Source organism: Equus asinus, chromosome 11, assembly GCF_041296235.1.
Source record: "Equus asinus isolate D_3611 breed Donkey chromosome 11, EquAss-T2T_v2, whole genome shotgun sequence".
Taxonomy (NCBI): Eukaryota; Metazoa; Chordata; class Mammalia; order Perissodactyla; family Equidae; genus Equus; species Equus asinus.
In genome coordinates this window covers 2009025-2027787 of record NC_091800.1, presented here as the reverse complement: position 1 = coordinate 2027787, position 18763 = coordinate 2009025, and the positions used below count along the sequence as shown (strand labels likewise).

The 18763-nt window shown below is 42.6% G+C and overlaps 1 protein-coding gene across 36 annotated transcripts in view; it reads left to right on the top strand.

Moving 5' to 3' along the window:
- The window catches only part of LOC139046586 (ral guanine nucleotide dissociation stimulator-like), a 36706-nt gene that overhangs the window by 9021 nt on the left and 8922 nt on the right, over positions 1-18763 (top strand). For 15 of the 36 annotated variants that reach the window (XR_011506786.1, XR_011506769.1, XR_011506787.1 and 12 more), the window contains 5 exons: positions 13857-14005; positions 14309-14499; positions 15472-15759; positions 16150-16202; positions 16311-17141. The gene's annotated coding sequence lies outside the window, so the exon portion shown is untranslated. Of the gene's footprint in view, positions 1-529; positions 9646-13856; positions 14006-14308; positions 14500-15471; positions 15760-16149; positions 16203-16290; positions 17142-18122; positions 18363-18763 lie in introns of those variants that run through there. The other 21 variants (XR_011506785.1, XR_011506775.1, XR_011506771.1 and 18 more) reach the window with 13 other exon arrangements.

Here is an 18763-nt window from a genome sequence, read left to right as displayed (position 1 = left end):
GGTATTTAATTCTTTTGTTGCAATTGTAAATGAGATTCTATTCTTGACTTGTCTTTCTGCCAGTTTGTTTTTAGTGTATAGAAATGCAACTGATTTTCGTAAGTTGATTTTTTTACCGTGAAACTTTTCTGTAGTTGTGGATTCTTTCTAATAGTTTTCAGATGAATTCCTTAGGGTTTTCTATATGTAGAATCATGTCATCTGCAAACAGTGAGAGTTTCACTTCTTCCTTTCCAATTTGGATACATTTTACTTCTTTTTCTTGGAAAATTGCTGTAGTCAAAACCTCCACACCTATGTTGAATAGGAGTGGCAAAAGTGGGCATCCATATCTATGTAGAATACGAGTGGCAAGAGTGGGCACCTTATCTTGTTCCTGTTCTTGGAGGGATGGCTTTCAGTTTTTCACCATTAAGTATAATGTTGTCTGTGGGTGTTTTGGGACTTCGTACGATTCCAAGAATTTGCTATTTCTATTAGGTTATCCAATTTGGTGGCTAGCATATAGTTTTTCATAGAATTGTCATATAGTCCTTTGTATGTCTATGATATCCATTGAAATTTCTCCTCTTTCATTTCTAACTTCATTTAAGCCTTCTCTTTCTCTTAGTGTGTCTGGCTAAGGGTTTGTTCAATTTTGTCTCTCTTCTTCAAGAACTTGCACTTAGTTTCATTGATCCTTTCTACTGAGGTTTTAGCCTATTTTTCATTTATTTCTGCACAAATTTTCATTACTTCTCTCTTTCTGCTGACCTTGGGCTTTGTTTATTCTTCTTTTTCAAGTTCTGGTGGGTGTCATCTTGAGATTTTTCTTGTTTTTCTTGAGTTGGGCCTGTATTGCTATGAATTTCCCTGTTAGAACTACTTTTGCTGCTTTCCGTAAGAGTTGGGATGATGTGTTTTCCTGTGCATATTTATCCAGGTTTTAAAAATCCTTTCCTTTGGTTTATTTAGATCCAATTGTTCTTCACTAGCAAGTTGTTTAGTCTCCACATATTTGTGATTTTCCCAGCTTTTTGTCTTGTAGTTGATTTTTAGTTTCATAGCATTGTAGTCAGAAAAGTGGCTTTTTATTATTTCAGTCTTCTTAAATTTACGGAGGCTTGCCATTTCTCCCAGCATATACTCTATCTTTGAGAACGTTCCATGTGCACTTGAGAAGAATGTGTATTCTGCTGTTTGGGGATGGGATGTTCTAGATATATCTATTAAGTCCATCTGCTCAAGTGGTTCACTTAAATTCACTATTTCCTTGTTGAGTTTCTGTGTGGATGATCTATCTCTTGATGTAAGTGGGGTATTGATGTCCCCTACTATGATTGTGTTGCTGTGAATTTCTCCCTTAAGGTCTGTTCATAGTAGCTTTATGTACATTGGAGCTCTTGCATTAGGTGTGTATGTATTCACTAATAGTATCTCCTCTTGGCAGAAAATCCCTTTTATCATTGTCTCCTGCCCCTCTTTGTCTCTCCTTGTCTTTTTTATCTTGAAGTCTGCTTTGTCTGATATAAATATGGCAACAATTGCTTACTTTATTTGCCGTTGTCTTGGAGTATCGTCTTCCATCCCTTCACACTAAGCATGTGTTTATCTTTCAGCTGAGATGTGTTTCCTGGAGGCAGCATATTGTTGGGTCTTCTTTTTGAATCCACCCAGCTACTCTGTGTCTTTTGATTGGAGAATCCCATCCATTTACATTTAGAGTTATTATTGATATTTTAGGGCATAATACTTCAATTTTATCTGTTGTTTTCCAGTTGTTCTATGTGTTCACTGTTTCCCTTCCCTTGTATGTCTGACTGCTACTTCACTTGGGAAGTTTTCTGTGGTGACTTTGTCAGTTTTCTTTTTATTTATGAATTGTGGCTCTGCTCTGATTTTTTGTTTAGTGGTTACTGTTACATTTGTATAAAACATCTCATAGGTGAGATAGTCCATTTTCTGACAGCCTCTTTTCTCCATTAGCCTAAGCCATTTCCATCCCTTTCCTGCACCCTGTCCTGTTTTTCATACACTTTTGTTTCTTAGTAAGTTCTTTCTTGCATTGAGTGGAAGTGTACTTTCTTATTTCTCCTACCCATCCTGTGTTTTGGAGACACATAGTACAGGCTGAATCCCAGTTCCACAGAATATCCTTAGAAATATGCAAAGATGGTCATCAAGTCTTCTCAGTCTTTTTGAGTTGAAACACCTCCAGTTCGTCAGCCATCCCTTACAAAACATGACTTCATGTCAGGTCACCACATTGGTGGTTTCTTTGTTTTTAATTCATTTTTAAGCTGTAGAATTTGGAAGGAAATGCACTACTCTAGGCATGGCTTGATTAGCAAAAGACTCATGTCTCATATTAGAGCAATTTTCTTCTATTAGTTTAGGTAAGAGTATTCCCTTTCTTCTTGTGCATACTGTATATGATTACAACTCTATCCTTTTGATGGGCACATCATACAGTGATGACCACATCATACACTGAGTTAAAGAAAAAAGAAAAGCACTAGATCTGTCTAACTATACATTCATCCGGTTTTTATGCATTAGTTTTGGGGCTAAGCCTGGGAATTTATGTTTATCCTGTTATATTTCTTTTGATTGGGTTTAAGTACAATCCTGATTTTGGTTGACTCTAAGGTTTCTAGCTTAAAAGAACAAGTAGGTGATTATGCCATCAGCTGAGATTGAAAATACAGGAGAAAGGAGTTTGTGTACATGCATGCATGCGTGCGTGCATGAAAGGAGGACTGAGGATGGAAGCCTGAGGAATCCCAATATTAAGAGGCAGCTGGGAGAAGGAGTGATGTCAGCAACATGGTGGAGTGAGCTTGCCCAGGACTCTCTCCCCTCCAACATACAACAAAAGAGAGCAACCACAGTCCAATGAAAAACATCCTGATGGCACAGGAATCCTCAGAGACTGAGGGTAGTCAAATGAGGGAGGTCAGTGGTGTTGTACCCGTCTTCAGAGGAGCTGGAACAGGGTAAGAGAGAACTTTGCTCCCTCCCCTAAAGTCTGGGATCGCTGCCATGGGAGGCTCCATGAGGGAAGGACTGGGGGAGGGGCTGTGCATCAGCAGGATCACTCAGGACTCCCTAGTGCCCTTGCAGCCCAGACAGAAGCCCTCTAACTGGGTGAAAGATTTCTCGTTCGGTGACCTCATTATGCCAATACCCCAGGAGAACAGATAGATCTGATTGGGAAACCTGGGTCTGCATGCAAGATTAGGTGCCCCCCGACCCCCAACTTGTGCTATGACATGCCATCTTGGCTGAAGGTTGAGGGCTCAGAATACATGGCTCTCAACCCCCATCTAGCGGCAACAGGCTGTAACTGCAACCAAATTATATCACAATGGGGAAGACCTGTCCATCTTCCAGCATCTGTCCATCTTCCAGCATCTGTCAAGTCATCAAATCTCCAGACCAGAGGGAAAACAAGCACCCAGAATTATGTCCTGATGACTCAGAAATAAGTAAACTAAATGACAATGAATTCAGAATAGCTATCGTGAAAAAACCCAATGAGGTAAAGGAAAATATAGAGAAGTCAAAGAGTTCTGGAGTTACTTCACAAAAGAGATTGAAACTATAAAGAAGAATCACTCAGAAGTACTAAAGATGAGAAATACAACGGAAGAAATAAAACATAATATGGATTCCCTGAATGCCCGTGTGGACGCCATAGAGGAGCAAATCAGCGTAACTGAAGATAGGTTGAAGGGCTCCAGATAGAGGAAGACAGAGACCTAAGTCTAAAAAGGAATGAAGAAAACCTCCGAGAAATAACCGACTCAATGAGGAAATGCAATATAAGAATTATTGGTATCCCCAAGGGCAAAGAAAAGGAGAATGTAGCAGAAAGCATGCTCAAAGAAATAATAGCAGAGAACTTCCCAAATCTAGGAAATGAGAGAGAAATGTGTGTGGAGGAAGTTTCAGATCTCCTAGATTTGTCAATGTAAAAAGACCTAGTGCAAGGCATATAGTAATAAAACTGGCAAAAGTGAATGAGAAAGAAAGAATACTCAGTACAGCAAGGCAGAATAAACTAACCTACAAAGGAACTCCTATCAGACTTTCAGCAGATTTCTCTCTCCATTCCAAACTACAACCAAGGAATTGGAAAAACTGAATTTCAACCAATAATCCTAATGACAAACAGAAAACTATAGCAACAATACGACGGAGGATGGAGAGGCTGGCACCACCCTCGGAGGTCCTGGAACAGGGTAGGAGAGAACTTCACTCCCTCCTCTAGAGACTAGGATATCTGCTGTGGGTGAAGGAAGGAGTGGGAGAGGGGCTGCATGACCAGGGGATGAACCAGGACTACCGCCACCAGTTCAGTGGAAACCCGCTGATGGGGGAAAGCTTCCGTGCATGGGGACCCCATGAAGGCAGGGCCCCAGGAGACCAGAGAACGAGAGCAGATGGGAAGCCAGATCGGCACACGAAAGAAAGTGCCCCTCCTCCCCGAACCCGTGCTGGGCGCTGCCATCTTCCCTGAAGGTGGAGAGCTCAGAACGCAGGACTTTCGACCACCGTCTAGTGGTGACAGGCTGTAAGTGCAACCAAATACTACCATCATGAGAAAAAACCACTCCTCTATCATCCAGCAATTTATAAAAGCTCCAGACCAAAAGGAAAACAACAAAAACACAGAATTAAGTCCTGAGGACTTGGGAATACATTAACTAAGTGAAAATGAGTTCAGAGTAGCTATCATCAAAAAACTCAATGAGGTTGAGGGAAAGATAGAGAAACAAGTCAACAAGTTCTGGAGTTACATCACAAAAGAGATTGAAACTATAAAGAAGAATCAATCAGAAATACTAGACATGAAAAATACAATGGACCAGATAAAACAGTATACGGATTCTCTGAATGCCTGTGGAGACACCATAGAGGAGCAAATTAGCATGCTCAAAGATAGACAGGCTGAATGGCTCCAGACAGAGAAAGAACTAAGGATTTAAAAGAAGCAGGAAAATATCAGAGAAATAGCAGATTCAATGAGGATAACGAATTTAAGAATCATTGGAATTCCTGAGAACGTGGAAAAGGAAAATAGAGCAGAAAGTGTGCTTAATGAAATTATGGAATAGAACTTCCCAAATCTAGGGATTGAGGGAGAAATGTGTGTGGAGGAAGCTTTCAGATCTCCTAGATTTGCCAATGTAAAGAGACCTAGTGCACGGCATATAGTAGTAAAAATGGCAAACATGAAAGACAAAGAAAGAATACTCAGGGCACCAAGACAGAAGAAAATAACCTACAAAGGAACTCCTATCAGACTTTCAGCAGATTTCTCTACAGAAACCTTACAAGCTAGGAGAGAATGGAGCGATGTAGTCAAAGCTTTAAAAGATAAAAATCTTCAGCAAAGAATACTCTATGCAGCAAGAATATCCTTCAGACATGAGGGAGAAATTAAATCTTTTCTAGACAAACCAAAGTTAAGGGAATTTGTAACCAAAAGTCCTCCACTACAAGAAATCCTCAAGAAGCCTCTCATACCTGAAAAAAGAAAAAGGGAGAAAGGGGTCACAAACCACAGAGTAGGGAGACAGATAGATAGAACCAAAATAGGATAGCAAATATTCAACTATAGCATTAGGATAAAGGTAAGGAAACAACCAAAGCAAAGACAATCTTATCACTCTAACTACAAATTCATAACACGAGTTGGAATAAGAGGTGAAAATAATAATTTAGGAGGGGAAGAGCAAAGGGACTAAATCAGTCTAGGCCAAGTAAGTAAGAGACCACCAGAGAATAGACTGTATTATACATGAGCTTCTAAATACAAATTTCAGGGTAGCCACTAAAACAAACAGAACAGAGCCACAAAACGTAAATAAGGAAAAATCTAAGAAACCCAGCATAAGAAATTGCAGAAGTCAATTGGTAGGCTAAAACACACAGGACGAGAAACAAAGGTAATGCAGGGAAGCCAGATAATGAGTGAGAGAATGAGAGCATTAAGCCCGCATGCATCAATAATCACCCTCAATGTAACCGGATTGAACTCTCCAATAAAAAGATACAGAGTGGCAAGATGGATTAAAGAATAACCTCCAACAATTTGTTGCCTCCAGGAAACACACCTCAGCCCCAAAGACAAACACAGGCTCAGAGTGAAGGGGTGGAAGACAATACTTCAAGCTAATAGCAAGCAAAAGAAAGCAGGTGTTGCAATACTTATATCAGGCAAAACGGATTTCAAAATAATGCAGGAAAAGAGAGACGCAGAGGGACAATATATAATGATCAAAGGGACACTTCATCAAGAAGAAATAACGCTTATAAATATCTATGCACCCAACACAGGAGCACCAAAGTTCATAAAGCAACTATTAACAAACCTAAAATAGGATATCAAAAATAACACAATAATAGTAGCGGACCTCAACACCCCACTCACAACCCTGGACAGATCATCCAGACAGAAAATCAACAAGGAAATGGTGGAATTAAACAAAAAGCTAAAACAGTTGGACTTAATAGACCTATATAGAACACTCCATCCAAAAACAGCAGAATATACATTCTTCTCAAGTGCACACAGAACATTTTGAAGGATAGACTATATGCTGTGAAACAAGGCAAGCCTGTATAAATTTTAAAAAATTGAAATACTAAGAAGCAACTTCCCCAATAATAATGCTATAAGGCTAGAAATTAATTACAAGAAAAAAGCTGAGAAAGGCACAAGAATGTGGAGACTAAACAATATGCTACTGAACAAGCAATGGATCATTGAAGAAATTAAAGAAGAAATTAAAAAAATACCTGGAAACAAATGAAAATGATAACATGCCATACCAGCTCACATGGGATACAACAAAAGCTGTATTAAGAGGAAAATTCATCACCATACAGGCACATCTTAACAAACAAGAAAAATCCCAAATAAGCAATCTTAAACTACACCTAACCGAATTAGAGAAAGAAGAACCAACAAAGCCCAAAGTCAGCAGGACAGAAATAATAAAAATCAGAGCAGAAATAAATGCTATTGAAATGAAAAAGGCAGTAGAAAGGATCAATGAAACAAAGAGCTTGTTCTTTGAGAAGATAAATAAAATTGGCAAACCCATAGCCAGACTTACAAAGAAAAAAAGGGAGAAAGCTCCAATAAACAAAATTAGAAATGAAAGAGGAGAAATAACAACAGACTCCGCAGAAGTACAATGGATTATAAGAGAATACTACAAAAAAGTATATGCCAACAAAATGGATAACCTAGAGAAAATGGATAAATTCTTGGACTCCTACAATATCCCAAAGCTCAGTCAAGAAGAAGCAGACAATTTGAACACACCAATCACTAGGAAAGAGATTGAAACAGCAATCAAAAACATCCCAAAGAATAAAACCCCAGGACCAGATGGCTTTCCTGGGGAATTCTACCAAACTTTCAGAGAGGATTTAATACTTATCCTTTTCAAGCTATTTCAAAGAGTTAGGGAGGATGGAACACTTCCTTACACATTCTACAAGGCCAACATCACACTGAAACCAAAGCCAGACAAGGACATCACGAAAAAAGAGAACTACAGGCCAATATCGCTGATGAACAAAGATGCAAAAATTCTCAACAAAATTTTGGCAAGCAGAATTTAGCAATTCATCAAAAGGATCATACATCATGAGCAAGTGGGATTCATACCAGGGACACAGGGATGGTTCAACATCTGCAAATCAATCAATGTCATACACCACATCAACAAACTGAGGAATAAAAACCACATGATCATCTCAATAGATGCAGAGAAAGCATTTGACAAGATCCAACAGCCACTTATGATAAAAACTCTGAACAAAATGGGCATAGAAGGGAATGACCTCGACATAATGAAGGCCATCTATGATAAACCTACAGCCAACATCATACTCAATGGGCAAAAACTGAACGCCATCCCCCTAAAATCAGGAATGTGACAAGGATGCCCTCTACCACCACTCTTATTTATCATAGTACTGGAGGTCCTGGCCAGAGCAATCAGGCAAGAAAATGGAATAAAAGGAATCCAAATAGGGAGGGAAGAAGTGAAAGTCTCGCTGTTTGCAGACGACATGATCTTATATATAGAAAACCCCAAAGAACCCATTGGAAAACTCTTAGAAGTAATGAACAACTACAGCAAAGTTGCTGCGTATAAAATCAATTTGCATAAATCAATAGCATTTCTATATTCTAATAATCAATTAATAGAAAAGGAACTCAAGAACACAATACCATCCACAATTGCTGCAAAAAGAATAAAATAGCTCAGAGTGAATTTAACCAAGGAAGTGAAAGACCTATACAATGAAAATTACAAGACCTTTCTGAGAGAATTGGATGACGACATAAGGAGATGGAAAGACATTCCATGTACATGGATTGGAAGAATAAACATAGTTAAAATGTCCATTCTACCTAAAGCAATCTACAGATTCAACGCCATCCCAATCAGAATCTCAATGACATTCTTTACAGAAATAGGATGAAGAATCCTAAAATACACATGAGGCAACAAAAGACCCCAAGTTGCTAAAGCAATCCTGAGAAAAAAGTACAAAACGGGAGGCATCACAATCCCTGACTTCAAAACATGCTACAAAGCTACAGGAATCAAACCGGCATGGTACTGGTAGAAAAACAGGTGCACAGATTAATGGAACAGCATTGAAAGCCCAGAAATAAAACCACACATTTATGGACAGCTAATCTTTGACACAGGATCTGAGGGCATACAATGGAGAAAAGAAAGTCTTTTCAACAAATGGTGTTGGGTAAAATGGCAAGTCACATGTAAAAGAATAAAAGTTGACCATTCTTTTTCATCATTCACAAAAATAAACTCTAAATGGATCAAAGACCCAAAGGTAAGACCTGAAGCCATAGACTTCTAGAACAAAATGTAGGCAGTACACTCTTTGACGTCAGTATTAAAAGGATCTTTTCAGACACCATGTCTTCTCGACAAGGGAAACTATAGAAAGAATAAAGAAATGGGACTTCATCAGACTAAAGAGCTTCTTCAAGGCAAGAGAAAACAGGATTGAAACAAAAAAACAAGCCACTAATTGGGAAAAAAATATTTGCAAGTCATATATCCAACAAATGATTAATCTCCATAATATATAAAGAACTCACACAACTCAACAACAACAAAAAAAACCAATCAAAAAATGGACTGGAGACATGAACAGACATTTCTCCAAGGAGATATACCGATGGCCAATAGGCACCATGAAAAGATGTTCATCATCACTGATCATCAGGGAAATGCAAATCAAAACTGCACTAAGATATCATGTTACACCCATTAGAATGGCAAAAATAACCAAAACAAAAAGTACCAAATGTTGGAGAGGTTGTGGAGAAAAAGGACCCCTCCTACACTGCTGGAGGGAATGCAAACTGGTGCAGCCACTATGGAAAACAGTATGGAGATTCCTCAAAAAATTAAAAATAGAAATACAATATGACCCAGCCATCCCACTACTGGGTATCTATCCAAAGAGCTTGAAGTCAGCAATTCCAAAAGTCCCATGCACCCCTACGTTCATTGCAGCATTATTTACAATAGCCAAGACGTGGAAGTAACCTAAGTGCCCATCAACTGATGATTGGATAAAGAAGATATGGTGTATATATATGTATGTATACACTCTATGTGTGTGTATATATATATGTGTGTGTGTGTGTGTGTGTGTGTGTGTGTGTATGTATGTGTATATATATAGTGGAGTACTACTCAGCCTTAAGAAAGGATAAAGTTGTTCCATTCAAAACAGCGTGGATGGACCTTGAGGGAATTATGTTAAGTGAAATAAGCCAGATAGAGAAGGGCAATCTCTGTATGACTCCACTCATATGAGGAATTTAAACGTGGACAAAGAGAACAGATTAGTGGCTACCAGGGGAAAGGGGGCTTGGGGGTACAAAGGGTAAAGGGGTGCACCTACAACATGACTGACAAACAATAATGTCCAACTGAAATTTCACAAGATTGTAAACTATCATAAACTCAATAAAAACTTAAAAAAAAAAAGCAACTGGGAAAAAGGAGGCAATAGAAGACACCAAGAAGGGGTGAGCCATAGTTTATGGTGAAAAGGAGAGGAGTATCCTGGAAGCTGGACTGACTGTGTATTCAGGATTATGGTAGACACCTGAATACATAATGAGCAGGATATGGTCCCTGCCTCTGCTCCTGTTTTAATTTGCTCCATGGTTCAACTCTTCAGTTAATGGCACTACCTAGTCTATCATGCCTGAAAACTTGGAGTCATCTTTTATTTGTCCTTCACACTCTCACATCTATTGGGTGAGCCACGTTTTACTGACAAAATATCGTTTTAAATTGTAGCATACTTAGTGGGAAAAGTACACGAGTCTTGAGTATCTACCTCAATGATTTTTTTTTTAACAATCTAAACACACTATCATAACAACCCCCCAAATCAAGACATTCACTATTCTGGCTCTCCAGAAGCCTCTATCGTGACCCTTTGCAGAATTTGCTCCCACCCAAGGTAACCACTACTCTGACTTCTATCGCTGTAGCTTAGTTTTGCCAGTTTTTGAGCTCAGGTAGATGGAATTATACTCTATGTACTCCTTTCTACCAGGCTCCTTTTATTAAACATCCTGTCTGAGATTCATTCATGTTGTTACAGGTAATTGGTTGGTTTTTGTAAAGCTCTTTAGATCTGATTATTATTGCATAATGCATTAGTTTTGGTTATTGATAGCTGCGTAACATGCCGATTCAAACTTAGTGGAGTGAAACAACAACCATTGTATTAGTCGGATTCTGTGGGTTAGGAATTTGGTAGGGAGAAATTGCCGTGCTCTCTGATGGTTGGGGTCTAGAATCATTTAGAGGCTCTTTCACTCACATGGATGGTACCTTGGCTGGGATGTCTTGAAGACCAAAATCCTCTGGGATCATTCACAAGGGCACCTACATTTCCTGTTTTGAAAAGTGGCAGTTTTATTTTTCCAATGGTACATCTAAAATACAATTTCAATGGAGATGGAAACTTCTACTTGAAAGTTGCTGTACTTCTTTTCCACTTTTGGGACCCAGGTGACCTGTTCAGATAGTGTTCACCTATTGCTGATACAAAGGCTGTACTGGGGCTGGTGATCATATATGACCAGAGGAAACTTAATGTCGGTATCCAGAAGCAGAGATTCCTTTGAGGAAGGGAGGAGGTTTAGGAAATGCTTGGTGAGCACAGTCTGTCTGGTATTGGATAAAATCTCAAGAATTTGGGGATGAACTCCTGCCTCCTCATCTTGGCCCCTGGTCTTGAGATACCAAATATAAATGGACATGGTGTGTGTCAGGGCTTGTGTTGGTGGTCTATTTTCTTCAGTGCATATGGTTCATCTTCTGTTTGGGAACGAAGTCTTATCACCTGATCGCCAGCGTAGCAGTTGCTATGAAGGCGGCTGTGCCCTGGTTGCAGATTCTCCATGAGGAGATTCTCCATGAGGCCTTAGCTCTTCACAGCTTGTTGGCTGGCTTCGCTGAGCAAGCTTCCTGAGAGTGGCATGTCCTTGGAAGTCACATCACACCACTTCCACAGAGCAACGCTTCTACTCTGTTGATTGAAGTAGGTTCATGCCTGCCTAGATTCAAGGGGAGGGAACCTGAACCTCACATATTCATGGGATGTGTCTCAAAGAATTTGTGGCCAATTTTTAAAACCACCATGAACTAGATAGCGGAATTGATTTATCCATTCTATTGTAGATGGATATTTGAGTACTTTCTACTTTGGAGGAATAAGGAGAATGATGCTCTAATCATTCTTGCTCCTTCCTCTTGGTTGAAATGTTTAGATTTTAGTTGAGGACACATCTAAGAGTAGAATTGCTGGTCATGTTGTATGTGTGTCTCCAGCTTTAACAGATAGATCCTGCCAAAAAGCTTTCCCAAGTGGCTGCATGAGTTCCTACTCCTACCTGCAGTGTGTGAGCCTTCCAGTTGCTCTGCAGCCTCCCCTCCACTTGCTGCCCTCAGCTCAGCATTTCAAAACTGTTTTTAACCATTCTCTGGTTGTATAGAAGATCTCAGTGTGGTTGAATTGTCATTTCCCTTGTCCCTGCTGATTTTAGCACATTTGCATGTGCTTGTTGGCCTCTGGGACACTCTGTGTTGTGAAGTACCTGTTGAAGTCTTTTGACCAGTTTTAAGCAATTGGTTTGTTTGGCTCCTTTCTTACTGTGATGCTGAAGATTTTCTGTATTCTGCATGAGAATCCTTTGTTGAACATTCGAATTGGAACAATCTCTTCACATCCTGTGACTTGCCAATTCCCTCTTGTAATATGTCTCATGATGAACTGAAAGTCTAAATTTTAATGAATCCAAGTTTACCGATCTTTTCTTTTATGGAGAGTGTGTGTATGTGTGCATTTGTGTGTCTTCTTTAAGAAGTTTTTGCTACTCTGTCATCCTGAAGATGTTTTCTTATGTTGTCTTCTAGAAGTTTCATTATTTTACCTTTCTCCTTTAGGGCAAAGTGTCCAGGAATTGAGTTTTGTGTATTGTGAGGGTAGGGCTCAAGGTTTCTTTTACGTCCACATGCTCATCTTTACGAGTAATAACAGGCAGCATTGGGACAGGTGGACACAAGCCTGGGAGTTAGGGGTCCTGTATTCTCAGCCTTAACCTTCCTTTAAAACACCCTGTGAACTTCAGCAGGTGATTTTCCCAGTTCTCCCTCCTCTCGGGCTCCCTCCTTCCTTCCTTTTTTCCTTCTATCCTTCCTCCCACACTCCCTCCCTCCATTCCTTCCTTCCTTCCATCTATCCATCCATGCATCTGTCCAGATATCAATCTGTCCAACTGTCCTCCTGCCTGTTCGCCTGTTTTTCCTTCTTCTCTCCTTCCATCCTCTTTCCTCCCATCTCTCCAACTTCTCTTCCTTGTGTGTATTCTTCCTGCTTTCCTTTTGACCCTCCATTTGTCTGCTCTTCCTCTGTCCATCCAGGTATCCCCTCTGTCTGTGCCTCTACCTCTCTCTTTGTTCCATCTCTCTCTTCAACCACACTCACTCTTTTGGGTTCATCTCCTTCACAAGCTTGCTCTTACCTCTACTCACACAATCCCTCCTTCTGTCACTCACATTTATGGCTCACCTGTGAGTGTTGTCCTGGGGCAGCCACTACTGAGTGCAGATGAGCCTGTGGGGCTTCACCCACTGTATGGGGGCTCTGTCCCACCCTTACAAGAGCCCTTTCCACAGCTCCTGAGCCAGGAAGCAAGTTTCTGCCTCCTTGCTCATCACTTGAGCAACCAGAAGGCACCACAGACCTAGAGGACCCCTCTTCCTTCCCCAGAGTAGCTCTGCAGCCCCACACCTACACTGCCAAATTATCACTTTGGAGCTGGAAAGCCGAGGTGTGCAATTCTGGTTTTTGGGCAATCATGCCTATCACAAAGATTATACCAATAATCGAATCTGATGCAGCTCTCAGAGAGCACCTGGTCTTATGAAATTCACAGAACATTCCAATCGAAGGTGGGATGTTTTGAGGAGAAGCACTGGCATTGTTTGGGTGGGAAGAGCTTTGTGGAGGAAGTTTTGCCCAGGTGGGGTCTTTAAGAAGGAGTAGGCATTATATAGGGAAATAGGGTGTGTTTTGAGGAGCAATCCTCAAGTGCAGTGGGTGTTACTGGCAGGGGAGGAAGGAAGACATGAGTGATATACTGGCTTCAACTTGGATGAGCACAGCTGTGGGTGGTGGTTCCACTGGGAGCAAAGGCAACAGATGATAATGAGTTCAGGACTCTGATCTGGTCTCAGGCCAGCTGTCAGTGATGGCCATCTCTCCCCATCTCTTCTTGCAAGCTATGGTGCACGAGCTGAAGGCCCTCACACTGAAGTTCAGCATCTCCAACCTCCAATATTCAACAGACGTGAGCAAGGGCTCAGCGACATTTAACTCCACTGAGAGAGTCCTGCAACACTGGATGAGACCCTGGTGCCCGCAGCTCCTGGTAGGATGAGTCCCAGCCAGCCGCACCCCACCTGCTGTCTCTCCAGCTCATCCTCCTCCTGCCTCCTCCCCTGCTTGGATCCTTGTTCAAGAAGAGCAGCCTAGGCCCCTTGTCCTTGGGTTGCAGAGTGATCTCCCTCAGGGAAGTCCCTTTTCTGAGCATTGAGAGTCACAAACACTTTCAGAGACCACCCCAGTTTTCACTCTTCCCACTGACTGCCAATTTGCTCCTCCCTCCCTCTGGCCCCCATTATCAGAGGATTCAGGACATCTCTCTAGAGTCCCCACATTCCTCTCTCCCCAGGCCTGCGGACGATGGGGCAGCCACCAGCGTGGAAGCTGTCTGCACCTACCACCCTGACCCCATGGCTCGTGATGGAGAGTATGACAGAGACACCAGGTGACAGCAGCATTCCTGGGAGCTTAACCAGCTGACTCACCGTGTCACCCCAAGGGGCCTCTACTCCCTGCTCAGGGACAGCCTTTTTGTCAGTGGTGAGTGTTCATGCTGAGCTGGATTGACAGTGATCGTTACTTATGCCTGTTCTGCTTTATTTCCTCTCTAACAAGTCAGCCCAGGTTCTGATTTGGGGGACACAGAAACTGAATATGTAGAAAATTTCAATTTTCAAATGAAGACTGTGCTGTAAATGGATTTTTAGATCCCAATCATAAAAAAAATTCAACTATCTCTATCATAATTTTTATATAGATTGCCTGGCCAGATGATAATATCTTGGTTTTAATGGGTTTAAATATACTATTAAAATTAGTTTCACGTGTTTATTTTTACTTTCTGAAATGTGGCTACTAAAAGAAGTTTAAATTCCATAAGATAGAGTGTCGATTCTACTGTTGCACAGCACTGTTCAAGCCATGAAAATAAAGCCCAGAGAAAGTGGTAAGGGACAATTTTTCCAAGGAAAGGAGTCAATCCAACCCACGCGGCAAGATGCAGAAAACAGTCTCATCACACACACACACACACACACACACACACACACACAGTCACAAAACAAAAGCAACATCATCATAGAGTTGCCCCACTACTTCTGAAGTAGCAAGAGATTGCACTCCTACATTGTCCTGAGTGGACGAACCTCAGGAAAGAAGCCAGAAGTCAAGAGAATGTACCAAACAGGAAGATATGAAACCAGAGAGTAAATGTCAGCATCTTATATGAGGTTCCCAGCGGTGGATTCTGTTAGTGATTCAATATGTTAGGGAGAATTTTGCTAGAAGGGTTGTAACAAAACTAACCTTTCCTTTCCTTTTTAGAAATATACAAGTTATGTAAAGAATAATAGCTGTAGCCAACCAATGAAAAGATGATAGAACACGAATATCACTCTTCTAAATCACTCCTGGATTAGTCAGCCAGTCAGGGAACAGATGACAGTGGATTAAGTTGGAGCTCATTAGGCTGATTCTGACTTCATGACCATCCTATGAATTGTCTCCTGCCAGGACCTCTAAAACATGCTGCCCCGCCACTCATTTGCCACCAAGGTCCACCAACCAGACCAGACCTTGCTGACCAATGCCCTGGCTGGGCCCCTTCTGAGCACACCTGGAAGACTCTCCCTAAGTCCCATTCTGTCACGGTGCTCTTCCACCTACAACCGGCCAGGGAGACATTCACTCCAAGGCTCACACTGTGTGTGCCCAGTTCTGGAGATGGCACTTCTCCCTCAAGTGAAGAAAAGGATCAGAGTGCAGAGCCTTTGGGCTGCAGCCATCAGGACAAGGCCTAAGGTTTGCTGCTAGAGGGAAGAGAACCTGTAGTGGGTGTGGGTGCCAGGGTGCAAGAAGCCCCCATGATTTCTGGATAGAATCCCAGAATATGATGCAGGAGAGAGGAGGGATGCTTGGGTGTGATTCTGCTAGAGAATGTCCATAAGGAGGCGGATGTGCCATTGGAAATGCCTTCAACAGTGTTGTTCATTCTTCGATTCATCCTGTCTCAGGGAGTGCTGTCTACATCCATCCAGGCACTAGTCTCCCTTCTGGAGTAAAAAGATAGCATCAGAAGAATGTTTCCATTTCATTTATAATGGATAGGTACAGTGCTTTTAAGGTGCTAGGTGTTGCAAACAGTTTTCAAACATTAACTCCTTTAATACTCTCCATGTCCTTACAAATTAGGTACACTTATCATTCTTGCCGACACCAGATGAGGAAACTGAGGCACTGATGAGGTGAGTAACTTGCCCGCTACCGTATCTAGGAAGTGATTGAGCTGGAATTTGAACATAAGATATTGTCTTCATATTCTCTGCTCTTAAGCATGTTCTTTGCTCTCTAAGACTTCACACCATGAAGACGATGGCTCAGCATATCCATTTTCTTGTTACACCCAGTAGCCCCATTCTTTGATCTCTGTCTGAAAAAGATACTTTTTGCATCAAAACTGTTGCACATACACACCAAAATGACTTCTCCTCATGTCCCATGTCCTGGAAAATACATAGAGAACATTTCAAAGCCTTTCTTGCCCAGGCTGGGAGTGCTTCTGGGAAATCCCACTGTTCCTCTAAGAAGCCAACGGAAGGCTGGGAGCTGAGTCTCAGGGGAAAGGTGACCTCAGCCATTACCATGGAATTACAGAATGGATGGGAGGCCTCAGCAGGAACTGACTTCAGGATTGGTGGTGTTTGAAGCTGGGCGCTAATTTTCTGGCTGTGGGTGTAGGGGCTGGAGCAGCATTCCAGGGAGAAGGGATGGCTCCCTGTGTTCTTAGAAGAAACCAGACCCAGGAAAGAGGTGAAATGACAGTTTCCATTCAGAATGGACTTGTGAGGGGAAACATTCAACCCAGAAGAGACAGTCATGTTCCTGAGGGCACCGGAAGAAGCTGCCTCTGCGTCTGCCAAGCAGAATGCCCTGCTTCATGGACTCACTTTATCCAAAAGAGACCAAGAAGGAGAAAATCATGAGGTGACTGTGCAGATGTGAGATCTGTGACGTTGGAGACTGTGCCTGGGAGGCCCTGAAAGGCCTCAGAGGAGTAACATTTGCTGTGAGCAGAGTGACAGATGTGAGGCATGCCTGCCTGTGTCTGGGAACAGTTTGAGTGTCAGGGAGAAGCCACTGCTGGTGCAGAGACTCACAGGAAGAAAGGAGTCTGAGCAGAGAAGGTCAGAAAGGTGGCGGTGTGGCTGGAAGGATCCTGAGAAGAGAGAGGAGGGGAGATGGGGGTACGGCAGGGACGGGTGGCAGGACTGGCAGACTGCTTTTTCCTGTCACTCTCTGACGACATTGCTCTAAGACCGTGCCCCTAGAAAGTACAAATCCTTAAGCTCTCACAAAGTGTGTGTGCCAGGAATGGGGCACGGCTTAGCTGGGTGCCTCTGCCTCAAGTTCTCTGTGAAGCTTGGGCTGCATCTCTATTGCGGCTCGACTCGGGGACCATGTGCTCCCAAGTTCACTCACATGCATGTTGACAGGGTTTGTTTGGACGGAAAGCCTGAGTTCCTGCCTGTCTGTTGGCCGATCATTTCCTCCATTCTCTCCTATGGAGCCTCTACATAGGGAAATTGAACACATGTGCACTTGCTCCCCCAGTTCCAGAGATATAAGAGGCAGAGAGAGAGAGAGAGATGGAAACAGGAGGAGGGAAAGAAGGAGGGGGCTAAAGACAATGAGTAAGAAGGAAGGGCCAGGTTTTTTGTTCTTAACCCTGGGTTGTGTACCATCCCAACTCCTTGGCTGCATTCTATTCAGAAGTCACTTCCTAATGACTGTGCGGTTCCACAAGGATGTGCACAGCAGGAGACAGTGAGCACCGGGAGCCGTGGTGGAGGCTGCCCTCCACATAGGCCGACATGAGGCACTTGGTTCCGACTCTAAGGGAAACAGGAGACCGTGGAATCTTTCATGCCAGTGACTGGCAATATCTGAATTTCCTCTAATTTCAACCCGTTAAAGGTGCAGATGTGTAAATGAGGCCCAGAGGGGCAGGGAGTTGCTCAAGGCCCAAAAGCTGTGACACAGGCCTGTTTTAAGGGGTACTCCACACGATAGCCCACCCCTTCTTGTCATTCTTTCATCTCTAAGTGTGTGCATCAGACACAAGTGAAACCAGACAACAGGTGTTGTCACTACTGTCTCTTCTGCAGCTGAGGACTTCCTGAGGGAGCTATTTCTGGCCTCGTCCCTATCGTGCAGGTTGAAGGATTGAGGAGGCCTTGCGAGGCACAATGGTGTTTCCAGGACACAGAGCTTCTAGGGAAAGAGAGGCGTGAACTCAGCTGAACTCAGCTTCCTCAAGCTGGAAACCTGGTTCCATCTCAAGGTCCTGTGTGGGGCTCTGTGCTGGCTATTTGTGTACAATTCTGGTGATGACATGGGCAAGGAGGGTGAGCAGCCAAGATCCCAGAGGGGTTTTGGGTGGGTGTGATTGAAGGAAGGGGCCCAGGTAAGGGAACCTTGAGGAAGTGACCTCACTTCCTTGGTGACAGACCCTAACAGAACTTAGCACACTGGTCTCCAGGCGCCCACATTCTAGACATAGCCTCCTATTGAGCTCACTTGAGTAGAGACACTCAAGAGAGCAGGATGCTCTGCTGTTGTCTCCTGACTTGTCGAGGCTGTGGCTTCAGGAAAGCCAAGAAACAGAGCCTTTTCAGTTGCTACACACATTGGCTTGGCCCTCACCTGCACCACCTCTGGCCATTTGGCAAGAGGAGCCCTCAGGTAACACAGGGCAGGCCAACCTCCTTAGGCCACAATGGAATCCCAACCCCACACCCCTCTGAGC